Source organism: Harpia harpyja, chromosome 10, assembly GCF_026419915.1.
Source record: "Harpia harpyja isolate bHarHar1 chromosome 10, bHarHar1 primary haplotype, whole genome shotgun sequence".
Lineage (NCBI taxonomy): Eukaryota > Metazoa > Chordata > Aves > Accipitriformes > Accipitridae > Harpia > Harpia harpyja.
The window spans coordinates 42,968,530-42,986,882 of NC_068949.1; the positions used below are offsets into that span (position 1 = coordinate 42,968,530).

General features: G+C 47.2%; 1 protein-coding gene and 1 long non-coding RNA gene across 2 annotated transcripts in view; both read right to left on the reverse strand.

Annotated features, from left to right (window-relative positions):
- CTBP2 (C-terminal binding protein 2) overlaps positions 1 to 5,581 on the reverse strand; it is a 142,645-nt gene extending 137,064 nt beyond the window's left edge. Inside the window, exon 1 of the mRNA XM_052799420.1 lies at positions 5,403 to 5,581. The gene's annotated coding sequence lies outside the window, so the exon portion shown is untranslated. The remainder of the gene's footprint in view (positions 1 to 5,402) is intronic.
- A 5,092-nt stretch (positions 5,582 to 10,673) lies between these two features.
- The window catches only part of LOC128147143 (uncharacterized), a 167,334-nt gene continuing 159,654 nt past the window's right edge, over positions 10,674 to 18,353 (reverse strand). The window contains exon 3 of the long non-coding RNA XR_008236945.1: positions 10,674 to 10,826. This is a non-coding gene — a long non-coding RNA (uncharacterized LOC128147143). The remainder of the gene's footprint in view (positions 10,827 to 18,353) is intronic.

Genomic DNA, 18,353 nt, shown 5'->3' on the forward strand with positions numbered 1-18,353 from the left:
CTGCTCGGGCTGCTGGTGGGGATTAGGGAGAGGGCCTGGGCAAAGCAGAGCCCAAAATTCAACAACTAAGCAGGTTGTTTTAACCATGTAAAGCTTATTTCTGGCGGGAGGGATGGGCAGAAGCCCAGAAGTAAGCAGGGCAGTTACTTTCAGCAGGGCCACTGGTTTTTATTGGCTTAAAGTATACACGAAATTACTGCCAGATAATGTTGGAGGAGCAAGTCATTAATAATTAAAATCTACTACTGACGTATTTGAGTAACTTGGGTATAATTTGCATTTTACAGTAAAGTCCCAGAACAGATTGGACTTTATGGAAGCCTATCAAGATGCCTACCGTGATCCACCCAGAAGACCATGTATTTGAAAAACAAGGCGGAATTATCCAAAATAACCGTGTAACGCAAGCGCACGCAGCTCCAGTCAGCTGCGGAGCAGGGGGACCCTGAAAGGTGATGGCATCCCGGGGGCTGTCCTCTCCTGGCAAAACCGCAGAGCAGGGACAAGCCTCCGGCATCCCCCCGGAGAGGGCTCTGCTCCTGGCTGGACTTTCAGGATGGGCTAAAAGCACCATAAAAATCCCAGAAGTGGGCAACCTTGCCACACAGCAGCACTGATTACCTCCGTGAGGGGTTGACTGGTCCATCAAAGCCGGTGCTAACGATCAGGCCACTCTGGTTCCACCAGGCGTTTTTCCCCTCCAACTATTCCAGCTGTATTTCTTTTTAATAATCCCATGGAAGCCACAAAGAATATAACACAGGCACTAACAATCATTACAGAGCAAAAAAACCACCAACAACTTTGCCAGCAGGACCACCAAGATCTTCCCACACAGCACCACCGTGCTCCCCCCTCACCCGACCAAGTACAACAAACCCAACCGACCAAAGCGAACCCCAAAGCCGGTGCAGCAGGGATTCTCTCGCAGTGTCAACCCACAAAGTTCAAGTAGGGCGTCAAATCTAGGTGAGATTGGAGCAAGTTTGGACTCAGGCCCCTCTTGCCTTGAAGACAGAGGTGACAAAATGGGATTTCTGTTTCCCAACAGTCCAGTACCTCTTTTCCAAACAAGAAGTCTTCACCTTTCTCTTTGCAATCTCACCATCATGTTTCCCAAACACGACATCCCGCCAGCATTACCACCTCAGAGAGGAGAAACAAAAAATAATTTAAAAACACCAGATGTTTAGTCCTGTGAAAACAATTCCTGGTTTTTAAGAAATCATTAGGGTTCAGGGTGCACAAAAGGGGAGTGCACACTCATAAAGCTTCATTGGTCGTTGTAGAACTAAATAAATAAGAACTGATTCTTCAGTGCTCTGTTACCAAAAAACTCCTGCTGACTTCAGAGAAAATGTAATCTGGGGCCTTCCTAGTACTCTGTAAAATGCCAAAGATCCCGGACTCCTCACCAGGATGGGGCTGAGCAGAAGGAAAAGATATGCACGGCATAATGAGAAGGTTTGGTTTGCGTGCCCTCGCTGGGGCAAAGGACAGTCACGGCATTTTTCATCCTTTCACCTAAAACTTATCTTTATTTTACTTCCTCTGGCAAAGGAGAAGGAACAAAACAATGAACCACGGGAACACGGGAGAAGGAATGAGAGTTGGCCCAGGCGCATGTGGGCATGACAAAGTCCATTTTGGAATCGCATCTTTCAGCATCACATACAGCGGTGGAGAAAACGCCAATTCCTGGCTAAAATGTTTGTGTTGTCCCAGTCAAGAGCGAAACCAGCGGTGACATGCCAAAACCTCCCCTCCAAAGTTTCAGCATTCCCTGCAAGAGGGGACCCCAACAACCACCCCGCACTCCCCCCTGCACTCGCTTGTGAGCCCCGATGCCATTCCTCTGGTCAGAGCCTATAATCTAAATATCCTTAGAGCAAGAATAATTTTCATTTTAAGAGTTAAGTGGGCTGTGCCGAGGAACTAAAAGATATTTCAGGGCTTTATCCTTCTTACGACAAAATTGTGATTCCTATTGGAACAGGAGAACAAATATAAAAATTACTAAGATCCGTATCACATTTCCTTACTCTCTGTTGTATCCAAACCCCAAGAGCTAGGAGACTGGCTCAGGGTGCTGTTCTCAAGTTCTGCGGAATAACCAAACATACAAAAAAGCGTGATTTTACTGAGGGGGGGGGAAGCTGCAAACAGATCTGGGGGGAGGGAAACTGCTGGGGGCGAAGGGTCCCCGTACTCTGAAAAATCCCGAATTTCTAGGGCAGGTGTAATCACCCCAGTCTGAAAAGGTCTTCACCAGCAGCTCTGCTCTCCACTTCTTTAACTTACTACAGCCAGAGTATCAAGCAAAGAAAGTAATACTTGCTAGATCTGATGTGAGGAGTAAATATGACACCTATCAGATTTTTTGAGACAGCATCATCCATCCACCAGATTTTAACAAAATCCTTGCAAATTGCCAGTGCTGTGTTTAGAGAAGCTTTTCCATTTCTTCCACTTAAACACGAAGCCACTTTCAATTCCCACAGCTAGTAAACAGCACCAAAAAAACAGTGAAAATTAACCTACCTTTTCCAAAAGCTTGGGCAAACCCAGATTCAGGGAGTTTTTTCCTTAAAGTACCTATTCTTACCAGAGTGAGCTGAACTGAAGAAGTTTTATTTGAATTGCTGCCAGCCTGTTGGATAAATCGACTTTCCTGGCCAAAGATTTCAGTACGCTACTTCCACCTCGTGCCTGGGACCTCATACTTCGAGGCTGATGTTTTCCCTGATACGAGGAACATTATCACTGGACAAGTCTCTGTACTGAAACAAGAGCGTTAAAAGATGACAGTCTGTGCTACAGTTTTTGCTATGGGGAAATTCCTTTGAACGTTTTCCATCTAGGAAGAGCAAAAGTGGAAAAGGGCAACAACTTTGCCCTCGAAAAGCAGGTTGGGATAAGAGAGACCTGTCAGCGATCAGGGCTGTGGGGCTGCAGCTCTGCAGGGCATCACGGTCCAGAGCCGCCCCAGCCGGCCAAACCCCGGGAATCCCAAACGGGCTGGGCCAGGAAGAAAACTACCTTAAAACCAGGGGAAGCTGACCGCAAGAAAACATCATCTCCAATTTGTAGGCTATGAAGTTGACAATAAAACTCTGGACTGAGGAAGCATCTGGGTCTGAAGTTCTAGGGGAAAAATGAAAAGTCAAACACTCGGGCAATCCGCATTTCAAAACACAGGAGCTTTTCACCGCTCTGACTAAACTATTTTATCTTCTCTTCAGTTTTAGACATGCTGGGTTATGACTTTTAAAGGGAAAGATACTTTGGTTGTCCACGACTGGAACTGCTCAGGTGAAGGGAGTAACTGCCCGCAGCCCCCAGATGCGCCTGGGTTCGCTAACGATGAAAGTGAACCTCTGCCTCCGCTCCCCGCTAATGACTAACAGGTGGGTTTCCCAAACGCGTCCAAAAATAAAAAGCTCCTTTCTAAAAATACTGCCCTGCATTCACGCCAGATTTTCCAGAAAAATACTGACGATAGCTGACGTTTCCCGAACAATCGCTTTTATAGGAACTTCAGGCTGCCCCTGCAGCAGAAAGTTTTGCGAGGCGAAGAATACAAATCTTTGTTTAAGATTCGAGCCCCGTGGACGAACCCATTCCCTCGGCCAGCTCCGGAGCTCGAGCACAAATCAGCTTTATGTTAATAACAGATTACAGAACACATTGCCACAAATAATTTTTTTTTTTTTTTACTACAGGATGCGTAATTGAAATGTCTGCGATTCAACAATCACCTCTGAATTCATAAATACCTCATAGTATTCTGAACACACTCGCCTATAATGAGACCGTCTTCAATTTTCCTTGGTAAAGAGACCTTTAAAGAATGCTAAAGCAGGTCGGCGCCCTTATGCACTGATGGAAACAGGAACAAAAGCATTTTGTCACCAGGCATCTCGTCTATCATTATTTTCTTCACTGTGCTTAAACAAACTGAAAAGTATGTGCTTCCCCCCCCCCCCGCCGCCTAAATATCTGCAATAACTGCAATTTCATTCCCGTCAGTAAGCCACCATCTGTATGAAAACAACGGTCCATTATACCTAACTGTCACCGGCTATCGTTTTTCCTGCTTCACTAATGTTTTTTAAAACACGGGATTAAAATGTCATACCATCCCTCACGTTCTAGGGAGCCGTGTGTACTCCTCTCCTCTGGTCACGGTATACTTAATCAAGTGTGAATGATTAAAGTACTTCAATTAGAGCTACGTACATTCATTGCAGGCAATTCAAAGGCAGCGGAGAAGTGTAGCTGAAAGAAGAAATTACTTCTACTACTTTGAGATCTCCATCTCCCACTTTCCTCCTCCCTAGCACAGCCAGGCAGAGCCATGGGACCCGGCAAAGTACCAAGCGCTAAGCCCCAGCCAGGATTTACCTTAGGGGCACGTCCCTCGGCAGGACAAAAGGCTATTCTTTCCCCCTCTGCAAGTCCAGCAAGTTGGGGTGGGTGGGTGGGTGGTGTAATTTTTTTTTTTTTTTTTGGTGAAAAAGAACAACACGCGTAAATCCGCGCACCGGCGCAGCTCCTCTGATTTTGCTTGCCGGTCGTATCGGGGGAGGGTTTAAAATTTCCAAACCGGGGCAGGGGGGGAATAAGATAATACATAAATATTGGAGAAATTAAGTCTGGGGTGTAGGCTCCAGGGGGGGAAGGAGCGAAGCGCGGCCCGCGTACCGCCCTGCCCTGCGGACACCCGGCACGGCGGGGTTAAGCCCGGAGAGTTGCTAAGTGATTGAGGGGGCGAGTGCGGTTCTTTAGCCAAAAGAAACTACTAATAATGAAAAAAATTAAAATGGAGAAGAGTAAAAATATTAAATTTTTTTAAATTTTTTTTTTTTTTTTTTAAAAAACGCAACACAACGGACCGCGGCCGCCTGCTCCGCGTCCCCCGGCCGCCGCGGATGCGGCGGCCGGGGGACGCGGAGCTGGCGGCCGCTCCGCGGGTTTCCCCTTCCCCAAACTTTCCTGCCGCCGCCCCGTTAATCCCCCGGCAGATGTTGTCGGCGGCTGCTCGGTACTAAGTAAACAATGCGGGGCCCGCCACAACAAAAGATTTCCCACTTCCACCCCAAGCTCCGCGCCCGCCCGGCACCCGCGCAACTTGCGCGGCCGGCCTCCCACCACCATCAACACCCCACACACACACAATACACCCCCCCTCCTCCTCCCCTACACCCCCCCCTCCCTTCTTTCCTTTTCCTCCTCCATCCCCATCGCACGGGGGACATCGAAGCAAAGATGTCCTCGCCTTCCCTTGTCCTTCGCGTAGCGCAGCCCAGGCGACAGCACCCGGACGCCGTTTTCCCCCCCCCCCTCACCCCCCTATATACACCCTCGCCACCCCCCCATAGACCACCCCCGTCCCGTTTTACCTGCTCCCGGCCCGGCCGCCGGCAGCCCCGCACCGCGCTTCAGCTCCGCATCCCTTCCCCGCATCCACCACCGCCGGGCTCTGCTTGTCGGAGATCCACCTTAAAAACGCCACCAGCTCGCACACCGCACAAAAAAAAAAAAAAGAAAAAAAAGAAAAAAAACCCAACTTAATCCTTCCCCCCCCCCCCCCCCTCTTCTCCGCTCTCCTGCTCCGCCCGCCGCCGCGCCGGGAGCGGACGGGGGCAGCGGAGCCCCGCCGCGGAGCCCAGCAGCAGCGGGGAGGATGCTAATTGCAACTTGGGGGGGAGGGTCGTTGTTTTTTTTTTTTTTTCCTCCTTTTTTTTTTTTCCTCCCCCCTCTTTTTTTTTTCCCCCCTCTTTTTTTTTTTTTTAATAAGCCAGAAAAGGGGGGGGAAAGTGCCCGGGCGGTGCTGGGCGGAGCGCACTCTCCCCCTCGCCGAGCTGGGTGAGCGGAGGGAGAGGTAGGGGCTCTCAGTGCTTTCTTTTTTTTTTTTTTTTTCCGTCTTCTTTTTTTTTTTTTTTTTTTTTTTTTGGGCAATAGGCGGGGTCTCTCCTTGCAAACCAATGACACAAACCCACATGGACCAGCCTCGCCCCCTATAGATACTCTTCACTACAAATAGGCTCTCTCGGGGGATTAGTGGATCAGCTAAAGTACAAACAGACGCAGCGAGGAATGGGCGGGGGGGGGGGAACGGGGGACGGACACACACACACGGACAGACACAGGGAACGGGACGGGGCCGCCCCGAGCGCACCCGCGGGGAAGGGGCTCCGCGGGGCGGGGAAGGGGCTCCGCGGGGCCGCGGTGCCTGTTGCGCTCGGCGGCGGCCCGGGGGGGGGGTTGTGGGTGGGTTTGGGGGGGGGGGCGGCGTGTAGGGCCGGCAGACCGCCGCCTTTGTTCGGCCACCCGCGCTCAACGCGCCCGCGGGGCTTCCGCGCTTCCCCCCCCCACCCGTGTATGTGTCCGTGTCCCCCCCCCTTCCACGTCCCGGTCGCATCCAGGCTGGCATTGCCAGGCCTGGGGACCGCTAGCGGGGGGGGGGGGGGGGGGGCACCCAGCACCCACGGGATCCAGTACCGGAGTCCGGCCTGCGCCCCACGCCTCTTTGTATCGCCGTCATCCCTCCGCTTGAGCGTGCAATTATTATATCGTACCCGTCCTCGCCCCGCACAGGGTTGGAAAGTGATGTCGTGAGGCCGGGGAAGAAAGGCCGGCAAGGCGCGCTCGGCCCCCGCCGTTGACATCTTTAAAAACGGTGGGACTGACGCATCCATCCCCGCCGAGCGCCCAATTTGATGTGACGATCGTATCGTCGCGCCGGGGCGTTCGGCTGAAGGCGAGATAACCAGAGTGCGCTCCGACGTGCGTTTATTTGTATTTATATTCCACGTTACCCCCATAGATTTGGGAATTAATGTTTTGACAGACGTTCTTCATCTGCTTATCACAAGAATGTGGGCAGGTGGTGATCCCATCTTTTTGTTGTATAATCATCGAGCCTTCTGCATTACATATATCCCGTGCTTCTCCACCAGCCTGGGAAAAAGCACATTCCTTTTCTAGTCAAATCAAACCCTTGAACCAGATCAATCGTCCATCAAAATTAATAAGCCAGCCTCAGTTTTTGCGGGTGAAATTACATGGTGAAGAGCCTAAAGATCTTGATTCTCTTATAAGCACATTTCAGACCCTCGCTGGATGTTTACACCGTGTCCGTCATTTGTCCTCCGAGCACCTGCTGCCAGGAGCTGCTGCCTCTGTCCCGCAGAAGTTGAAGCCTGGCGCAGCCTCAGCTCCCCGGGATTCCCCGTGGCGGAGGTGCCGAGATGGCCGCTGCTGTGGCCACCCCGTGATACCCAGGCCTTGCACGCCACGGGGTACAGCCGGGCACCTCCAAGTAGATTTTAGCAAAATTTAGCAGCTTTCGGCTGGAAGATGCATCTAATCCTGCACTCTTCCCTTTGGCAAAAGTCCCTCCGAAGAGAAAACCCTGCCTGCCTGCAGGAAACCTCACCATGAAAATCACAGTTTCCCGTATTACCGAGATTTCTTGGATTTCCAAAATTAGCAACACTGCGAACTGTCAAAATATTATGGGCAGCTCCTTAGCACACGGAACTTGGGCCGCAACGAGTAACAGCAATTTGCACCAACCGAGGACTTGCCCGTGGCATTTCAGCGGTGGTTTTTTTAAACCACAACCACCATTGCTCTTTGCTTTAGCTGATTTGCTTTGTTAAACATTACGTATGCAATGTATGGGGGCGTGGGACAGGAAAACAGTAATTGCTTCTAATACATAACATTGAATTCATGATACAAACAAAGTAAGTGACATATGTTGAGGCCAAAGACACAAATAATTATATCATTACTGGAGCAATTAGATTACAGATTGTAAAGGAGAAAGCTCTGAAGCAAACATCTTCAGGTTTAGCAGGGGGCAATCCTCAAGCATGTGGATTTTTCTTCAAACTATTTGGATTGCAATCAAACATTTATCAAGTGTGAAACAGCCTTTGTAATCAGGTGCTAGGAAAGAAGATACACGGTAGGTTCGGTGGGGAGCCTGAAAGGACAGGTCTTTAACTTCAAATTGAAGCTTTTAAAACTTCCATTCAGCTGCTGACCGACCTTGAGGGAGCTTCAACTCCTCCAGTATCTCACTGGTTTGTGCAAAATTCAGCACGTGCTTGGAGTGGGGCGTTTCGGCTTCCCAGAGCTTGGGAGCAGCAATTTTGGGGCAAGGGAAAGACATAAGAGCCAAAGGAAAAGGATCGTCCTGCTGCCCGGGCAGGCACGGAGCAGACCTCTCTCTTCTGGCCTCTCTCCTCCAGATTATTTCTGTATTTTATCCACTTTCTGGACAGATGTTTCAGGCAGTAGGCTGTTATCTGAAAGGCGGATTCTCCACATCATCTCTAACTGTATATTAAAAGACTGAGGCTCCCATCCTTGAGGAGTAATTGAGGGTGGTTGTGCAGATAATCCCTGCTAGGAGAAGAATAGTCCTGAAAACTTAGTTTATGAGGGGTGCTTGCAAAGCAAAGCAAAATCAAGCTGTTCCTCTCTTCTATTTATTTTAACCTATGGGTAGCCGTACTGAAAAGTTACCGGCAGTGTTCAGGAACCAAGCCCTCCCAGCATCATTTTTCTGTGAAATCAAATGAACTTTAAAAAATGCACTTCTTATGTGTCCTTCCAATATGGGAACCGGGTGTTGGGGGTGCAAGGTTTACCTGGCACCCCTTTTCCCTGCCAGCCAGGGTTCACCTCACTTGCCAAAATAATGCTCCTCCCTGCTGCTAATTAACTGCGGTACTCACTGTGCTCATCCAGTGTTGCAGCTTAACTACTTACAAAAATATAGCAGAAAGTCTGTAGCCCCTGTATCTATAATAGTTATATTTGAAGAATTTGTCGTTATTTTTAGTAAGGGATTACATGCTTCTCTCGTGAATAACTTGGTTTTTATTAGCAGTGGATTCAGGAAAATGGTGATGTTCAAATATTGTTTCCTGACCCACATGCTGGCTTCCAAGCAGCTGAATGCATGTCACACGAGGCACTCCATCAACCGGGAGCACAATCACACTTTTCCCTCTACACTTCACCGACACGTCAGCCTGAGTGCAGCACCTCCTGCTACACTGGTACGTCTCAAGACCTTGCAAGGAGCTAACAAAAAAAAAAAAAAAAATTAAATTTACAATCTGGTTTTCATAAAGAGGTTGATTTGCAGATGCAAATATGGGCCTTGATCCTGCAAAGACGATGCTCCTGCATAGCTTTTATGTAGCGTGAGGAGTCACAGTGACTTCAGCTGGATGACTCTCAGTGCATAAATTTAAGCGCATGCATCTCTCTGCAGATTTAGAGCGAGTATCTGTTGACTAGAATAGACCAGTTATTTTACTGCTCCAAGTGTTTGTGCAACTTAGTTACTCAGTGCTATGTAGGAACAGGCAGACACAAATCCTGCTTAGATCCTTCCGAGCCAGAGACCACATTTGATCATTAGAAATGAAATTTGTATGTTGAGTAACGCCACATATCCAGCACCGATGTCAATATCCCATTTATATTTTACCAGTTTTTAAGACATAACTGGTTTTGAACAGACCTGTTGGCTAGTTTATAATGGATATTCATTAAAATAATCATCTATGTTTGAGAAGGTGCTCATGTGTTTTTTACAAATCAGTGGCAGCAAACGTTCGTTTTCTACAGGTTCTATTGAGCTAGAAACGTAAGCCTAGAGTTTGGTTTAACTGTCTGTAATACCGGTACAATAAGCACAAATATGGATACATTAAGGAATTTTCCGTAAAGATTTTTGTGAGTGCAAATTTGGAGCCTGGAGAAATTAATTGGTTTATTTTACTGCATAATCTGCTTTTAATATTAGTACTCTAGTTTAACTTTAAAATGCGTTAAGAGAAACACATCCTTCATTTCACTGCTGTAATTGATGCAAAGCAGGGATGAATTTGTTCCAAAACATATTTGGTAAACTGTTTTGTAACTAAGCATTTAGAAGACGGGTTGTTTTTCTTATAGTTTTGATCTCACACCAGACTGACACAGGTATACAAGCGCCATTGAGCACAATTCCTTCTACTAAGAAGTCAAAAATCCAACATTTGGTATCAGTCTTGTAAAAGTAAGTTCATTAAGAGGGTGGTTCAGATCCCTTTTTGTATCATTTACCATAAGGATGTCATCCGGTGTGAAGGGTTGCACCGGTAGAAAAAAATTGCTCCTGAAGGCAGTATACGATCTTTATTAGATCAGCAACTCCCCTCCCCACCCCCTATTTTAGGATTAGTTTTTAGTATTTAATTACTGTAACGTTATTTTGTACACGTTTAACAGGTTTGCTCTACAGACCCAGAGTTTCCTACCGTAACAGTATTTAACTTAATGTAAATGAAAAGGACTCATTCATGCCCCAAGTTCTCTGTGGGAACCCAGAAAAAAGAGGGTGAATGGATTTGTCTTTTTTTTTTTTTGTGGTTTAAAAGCATGGGGAATCTTGCTTGTCATAGCAAAAAAGAAGCCATCAAGGCAGCTTTCAGTTCGGAGGTTGCCAGGAATACTACTTCCCAGTATTTTTGCTTCTCCACTTCCGTGGCAGTATTTCAGGTGGGTGTCTTAGGGGAGATAGCCCTCATTTGTTATCTTATACTGATGCTACCTTGGTATTTGAGGTGCTGGGTCCCCCAGGCTCTGATCCCAAACTGACGTGGGTGGTCGTGTGCGCTCTCTAGGGGCTCTGAGAGCCTGAATCTTTTTCCTCTGTCCTGCCCTCTGCCTCCCGGAGCAGCTCTGCAGGCAGCTGGAGGACTCGCACATCCCGGGTTCCGTCCTGCCGTGGGGTCATGGTGTACTTTGAGCTCCTAGTTGGAAAAGTGAGGGTTATTTGCAGTCTGTGCAGAAGCTCTCTTGGTTCTTTCTAATTTTGAAAGAAAACTGAGCCTATTAAAAAAATAGCTGCTCTGCAGCCTTGTGCTCAGCTGCTGCTGCAAGTGCCTCAAGAAGCAGTTGGCTGCTCTGGGCCCCGGCCATGCGCTCCCAGCCCGCGCTGCCTCCTCCCGCTGCCAGCACGAGCATTTGTGCAGCTGCAAGGTGAAGTGGATCAGGGAACGGATCCAGCTGAACGCTAATCCCAGGGAAGGAAAAAAATAAAAAAAAAAAAAGAAAGAAAAAGAAAAAAAAAAAAGCTTATTTTCAGCTGGATCTGTTCCCCAACCTGGTTCTGCCTTCAGTCGCATGAGAGACGTTGCTCGCGCGGGGAGAGGCTCACACGGGTGGGAATGAGCAGCCGGGGCAGGGAGCGCAGGGCTGGTTTTATGGCAGCGCTGGCTTATGCCGTCTTAAAAGCATTTGTCAGGCTACGACCTCATGTTAATATATTACTGTTCCGGTGCACCGTGCAGCAGAGGTTACGGCATTAGATTTTCACTCCCAGAACCACGACGCTGCATTTCGCAGAATCTGTGGGAGAAAAGGCTCCAGCGGTGTTCAATATTTCTGTTTTAAATACAGGCACATGGTTGCGTTGGGAAGACAAGCGTGGGATCGCAGAGGGGCTGCCGGCAGGGAATGGGATACCCGCAGACGTTATCAGAATACGTTAATCCTCCGCTGGCATCCACTGCAGCAACAAGTGCGTTGTAAGACCAGCAAAATGCATGGGATACTCTAATACAATATATAAAACAATTTAATTCAATAGTACATTGATCGTAATAGTAACAGTTGTTTTGTGATGTAACTATGGTCTCAGTATCGTACTTTCTTCACATTAAATTAAATATAGATTTTGACTGATTTTCACAAAGTCGCACAAATTTAGGGGCCGGGTGATATTTTTCATAATATGTTGGTGTTATCCCTTCTTGGCAAATTTATTCCCATTGAGAAAGAAAAGGAGTTACATGCTGAGAACTCTTGAACTGAATCGATGATTAGAAAGAGGCACTACATATTACTTCTGCCGTACTACAGACACTGAATTCAACAGCGGTGGGAAATTCTCAAATCCATTTCCCTTTGCAAACATGAGCAAAAGGATGCAAACATACAAGAAATTTCTCTTTCGATAATCCTGGGATTTTTTTCCCTCTGCATGCGTGTGAAATCGTTATGCAGAACTGTTGGGTTTGGGGTTTTTTTTTTTTTTTCATTTTATTCATTTTATATTCTTAAGCAAGGAATTACAAGTCTGGAGAAAAGCCTCACAGAGTGCATATGCATTCGTATACCCCTTCTATAAAACATCTTAATGTCATCGCCACGTGAGCATAATTGTTCTGCTGATATAACACATGGCTGATGTTTAATCTTTCCAGGAAAGTTTAATGAAAGGTTCTTGAATCAATCTGTCTGGTTTAAAGTTTGAAGGGCATTTGGATGCACTAATTTGATGTATGTGCCAGCTGTTTCTAAACAAATAGTTATTAGATAAAGACACATAGGGCCCTACCCGCTCCCTCCCCCTTATCTGCCGTGGGCTTCCTCAATGTTCTCCTTCCATAAACGCCAGCTTGCTTCAATTGCCTGCGCTTTCAGCGTACTTTAATATCTTAATGGGGAATACTATAGCTCCCAATCTCTAGTTCGCATTTGTTACTTGTTTTGTAAGCCAGTTATTGGGAGATTTAACACTATAGTGTCAATAGAAAAGAGTGTGGTAGCAAAATGAAAGTGTGACCTGGGCCTTCCAGGTAATTTGCCGTTTGCTGGGACACTGGTAATCACCCTGCATGGCCATTACAGGCGGTTGAAGCAAAACACGTGTGCTTGTATTCCTCAGCGCCGTGTTGTAGGCAGGCTGGGCCCAACTCACGGCCGCCTTATTCTAGCTGTCACTTGCTGTTTAAATTACAGTCGTGCCTGGGGCATCAGCTGAGATCTGGCTGGAAAAGAGCTGGCCAAAGGGGGTATGTCAGATGTCTATAAAACCCTGAAGGGTATGGGAAAGGGAATAGGGAACGAGCATTCACAGTTCTTAAAACAGAAGAATGTATTGAATCACAGTTAGGTATCAGGTTTTAAAAACGAGAATTTTTTCTCGTACTAGAAAATTAAATTGTGCAACATCCTGCCGCCAAAATGCTGTGGAGCCAAATTATATCGTGGGTTAAGTGGGGCTGAAATAAATTCATGGGCCACAGGTCCATCAGTGATCGCAGCACATGGCCATCTAGGCACGGTCTCTGGGTTCAGGGAATCCTCATACCGCTGGTTGTTGGAAGCTGGAAGGGAAACTTGCTGTTCCTCAGAGTTTGCCCTGAAGCATCCTTTGCAAGCCCCACAGGAGACACGAGATGGGGCGAGGCGGACTGGAGCTGGGCCGGACAGCAGATCCGACTTTGTCCTTCTTACACTGACTGTCCTTGGGAAGATCATCGCAGTCCCAAAGCACCTGCAGGCTAGAGAGTCGGAGGAAATACCAGGGAAAAGAGATGAAGTGACTCACACAAAGTCCCTCCGTAGGTCAGGGAGAAGAAGCTGGGTTTCAGCAGTCCCCGGCCAGCATCCTATTCACCAGAGCACCCGTCTTTAGTTTTTATGCTAATTAGGAAGTTACTGGCAGAAAGCAGTGCAGCCCTGAATGAGGCCCTCCAAGGATTTAAGTGCCTGGAAGGCAAAAGTTGCATTTCATTGATAATACAATTGTGTCTTAAATCTCTCTGGTCACCAGAGATGTAGCAAGTGTGGTGTCAGCTCAAGACCAAGCGAGGTAAATGCAGATAAGGCAGCGCCCGTGGATTGCCAGACATTTATATGGTGTCGGTACAGTACAAAGGGGCCTGAGCTGTGTGAGCCTTGTACCTGCCACTGTAATCTAAATAACCCAGAGGGACTGAACACAGGCTCCTGCGATGGACACCATCCCCGGTAGGGACTGCTACCATCTCTGACTGGGAATTCAAAGAAAGGACATCAGCTCAGAGGTCAGTCGGGCATTTGGGAGCGATTCCACCCAGGCACAAGCAGCAAAGCTACCTGCACTCACCCCTCCTCTTCTTCATTTTGAAACAAAGCACCGTAGCCAAATCTCAGCCAATCTTTCCAAAAGCTGCTCATTGCCAGATTGTGTGCGTTGAAGCAAAGGACAGTCCGCCTGAGAACAGTACTACTGTTATAGCAGTGACAGCTAGAGATATGATTTTTTTTTTTTTTTTTTAAACTGAAACAGTTACACCCTGGAAGTCCTACTGTGATATAATTATACTGGCGTAAACACGCACCCGTACCATCTTGCTTATTTTACTTTCCGAATTAGAACAAGCTGCACTGGTGTATGCGTTTCTTCTATCAGTTGAATTATGTCCCCGCAAGGATTTTTCCTGCTTTAACAGAAAAGGTATTAAAGCAACAGACCTTTGCAGTGAACACCAGTCCTTCGTTTCCAAGTAAGCATTTTTACTTTTTTGTTGTCAATAAATAAGCCGTAGGAATCCAGTCCTTTAAAGAGAAAGATAAAAGGCACAGAAAATCTGGTCTCTTATGTTCCTATTTCCTGATTAGACTTCAGAAAAGGGCAGCCAGAGAAATGCCTTCAACCTTTGCCGTTAAATCCCCAGGAAACCCTGATGCCCAGGATCTGTGGTCAGGAAAAAATCTCCCAAAATACAGAGACAGGATGGATGCTCCTGATTGTTCCAGCATCTTCGCGGAGGCACGTGATGCAACCAACCTTCCACTGGGCCCTGCATTTTTTGTACATATGCTCTTCTGCCATGGTTTTAGGGAGGTTCCAGTAAGAGATGTTTCTGATTGTTTTCTGTGTCACATTTTGACAAGCACTGTGTATTCAGTGGTGATGACAGGCAAATGGAGCCAGCTTCTAAGCAGTGCTGTTTCCCTAGGTGCGTATCTGTAAAAGGTTATCAAGGATGCCCAGAGCGTTAGCATGGTCACAGCCTTGGTGGACTTCCAGATTTCAGTGAACACATGTTGTTAGGGGAAAAAGAGCAAGTTTCTCCCCCTGCTTGTGCCTGGTGCCTCATCCCAAGTGAGCAAAACCAGCCCCAGTGAAGGCATCTGATGTAAATCTTTGCCACTTGGAGGGGGTGGGCAAGAAGTAGAGCGGAGGGGCTGGCGCAGTGGAGAGAGCTGCTACGGGAGATGTTGCTAGTCAACTACTCCTTCTCTGCCCTTCTCTTTCATACCTGCTCCAACCTCTTGGCCAACAAGTTTTTCATGGATTCAATGTACTAAGAATTGATCCAGGATGTTCTGAGTGTCTCGCTGGCTTACGCATCCTCTTACGATCCTTGCACATCGGCAATGCAAGAATGAGTCTGGAGTCCAGCTTCCATGCAGTTCAGAGACAGAGAACCTGGTGAGACTCAGGACAGCCCAAAGTGACTTTTTTAGTTAATAGCACTGAGATAAAATGTCATAGATACCAAATGTGTCTATAGACTGTGGTGTGGTTTGGGACACTTCCTCGTCTGGGACAGGTCCTTCTTTTCATCTTGCACACTTGTATGGCCTCTGCTGCAATACCTTTGTATCTCAAAGGTTTTAGTAAGTGCATCCACAGTACCTACCATGAAGAGCCCTGGGAGGTACAGTAGTCCTTGGGTGGATATCTGAGGTACAGACAGATCTCCCAAACCAAAAGAATGCCCAGCCACCCTGCAATCCTCTCTCTAAAGCATGTATCTTGACATGACCATATGCACAAACAGGCAGCAATACAGACATCTGCTCTTCTCGGGAAAGCAGTGTGAACTTTTGACTAACCAGACTCAAAATGATAAAATCTAAAATAATTTGACATGTGAAAAGGATTTTTCAATTGTCATTAATGCTGTTTTCATTTCATTAAAATGAAATTTTTATTCATGTAAAGAACCATCTTATTTAAAAATCAGGTACCTGAAGGTATAGGAGCTAAGTCCGCAGTGATTCTTGTCAAGGAAGCTAGTGAGCATCAGTCCTATCGGATGCCTCACCACTGGCCTCGATGCCAAATTTTTCACAGAACCTAACACTGAAGATTTTGGCCCCAGCACCCCACATCCAACCCTCCTTGCCCGTCCAGTCCTGACATTTCACAGCAATGCAAATAGAAAACAGGTAAGACAGAATGCCTGTTGCTAGAGGAGCCGTAAAGCAGCCCAGCCATGCCCAGTGCTTTTCAGAAAGAAAAGACACGTGTGCCCTTTCACACTCACGTCAGACGGTGTCTTGTGCCGCGCAGGGGCAGCAGCCGGCAGCTGCCTCTCCCCAGTAAGAGCCCGCAGGCATCCCACCTCGGGGTCACCAGAGCTTGTAGCGTGGCTACCGGGGCTGGCTGCAGCCTGGTGACTTACGTACGGTGTTAAAAACGACTCTCAGCTGTGCTTGCACGTGAGGCTTAAGGATAGTGCCCAAACCGCACGCCGTATCAGCCTGGTGAAAGAGCTTCCCTTCAAAGCATCCCAAGGCCAAACGCAACCCGAACCCATTAATATGAGACTGTATCTGTTGGAATTAGTCTCTGTCACATTAGACTCATGCTCCAGCAGCACAAAAGCAGAGCTTTTAAATTTAAAAAGGTGTGTACGAGTAGTGTAGCTGCCTTTGGTGTTTAGCGTCTCTCCGGGAAATTGATAGGTAACACAGTTTGCTGTGAGGAAGGTGTGCAGGGGGAGCAGGGGGGACCCGTCTTCAGCACTTGAGCTGTATTGGCTCTCAGCAGCATAAGCAAACAGGAGTTTTAAAAAGCACGAATGCACTGACATGTTTCCATATAAACTTTTCTCTATGCCTCTGAGAAGTATATTGGATATTGATACTGAGCCAAGCAGAAAGTAAGTTGCTCATTACTGGAATTAACCCATCCTCCCTTTGTCTCTATGCATTATCAAGTAAGAGAATAACTCATGTGAGTAACTCAGCCTGCGGACTGAACTAAAATCCTGGGAAATTGTTTTGGAGAGAGCCTAGGTTTTGTTTAAACAAATAAACAGAAAGTACAAAAAGGAAAGAACTGCTCTGAGCCAACCCAGAAGGGTTTGTGTCGTGCAAACCGGCATTTGCATTCATTCTCTGCAGGTTTTTATTTAATTTAGATAAATATCTAAATCAAATTTCATTTGCAAAACAAAAAGAGGCACTTCATCTAGAAAATATCAAACTGGAAAACTGAGAAACTTTTTCATTTGGGGCTTTTCTTCTACATAAGGCTATTTCCTGAAATCGTGATGAATTTGCAAATAGTTTCAGCTGTCCCAAAATTACACTTTTCAGCAAACAGCTACTTGTCTGATGAAAATCACTCAGCTGTTACCAAGGTCTTGGCTAGCTCTGGCTGTTACATTTCCAATGGGATTTTTCCACAACAGTTAAGCAGGAGCGGCCTGGGAGTTTAAATATGGATAATTCCCCCCATCCTGTTGCAACTTCTGCAGCTTGAGCTCTTCCCTGGCTCCTGTGTGCTGCTGCACTGCAGGCTGGGGACGCGTATAGGGGCGACGGCAACCGCTGCAGGCTGCTGGAGCATCCCTTCAGGGGGAAACAAAGACAAAATGCAGCGTGTGGGATAAAGTCTAAAGGAGCTACAAAGTGTAATTGGAGATGGAGGGCTTGATGGAGGGCCCACAGTGGAAGCTGGGGAGGGTTTGGCTGGGTCAGGAGGACAGGCTGGGGAAGAGGTGGAGGACCTCTACGGGAAGAGCAGCATCCTGGCAGCTCCTGTCTGCGAGCTATCAAATATAAATGTTATCTAGCCAGGGGGGCTGGGGGAAAGAAAAGGCTTTAAAATCCAGTTTTACACACATTGTGTTTTGAGTAAATATTATTTTAGCTATCTAAAGTATTCAAACTAATCACGGCAGTTTCCTTTACTGTCTACCATTCCAGACACAAGGTTTATTTACTGTAATGTAATACATCTTGAGGGAATGTCGTATGCAGATATTAGCAATTAACTCATTAATCTAAAAATCACAATTCTTGCAATTAATAGAGCACTGCACAGTCACTCTAATTACAAACTCTGCACAAAAGGCCAGTCTCACAGGGAACATGTAGCCTCCTAATTAGCCAAGATTTCAAAGGCAGACTGAAAATTGAGATGTTGAGGGTCAGGGAGGGAAAAATGTGAATACACTGCACTGTGAGCATATCTGACAGCGGGACTGACAAGCAATACATAAAGAGTTTACTTTGGCGAAGTCTGGGGGGTAGCGCTCATCTATCCAGGGCAGGCGTGCCGCCGTCTGCTGGCAACAGCACGACTTATTTCAGGGGAGGCACCAGCGAAACTTGCTTGCGTGGAGGCGATGGGGTCCTGTAGCTCCTCTAACCAAGGAGTTCCCAAACTTTTGCAAGGTGCTCACGCAGCCGTGTTCCAGGGAGGCACTGCCCTGGGATGCAGCTGGCAGCCGGCGCTGGAGCTTTATCTGCTGGGAGAGCCACGG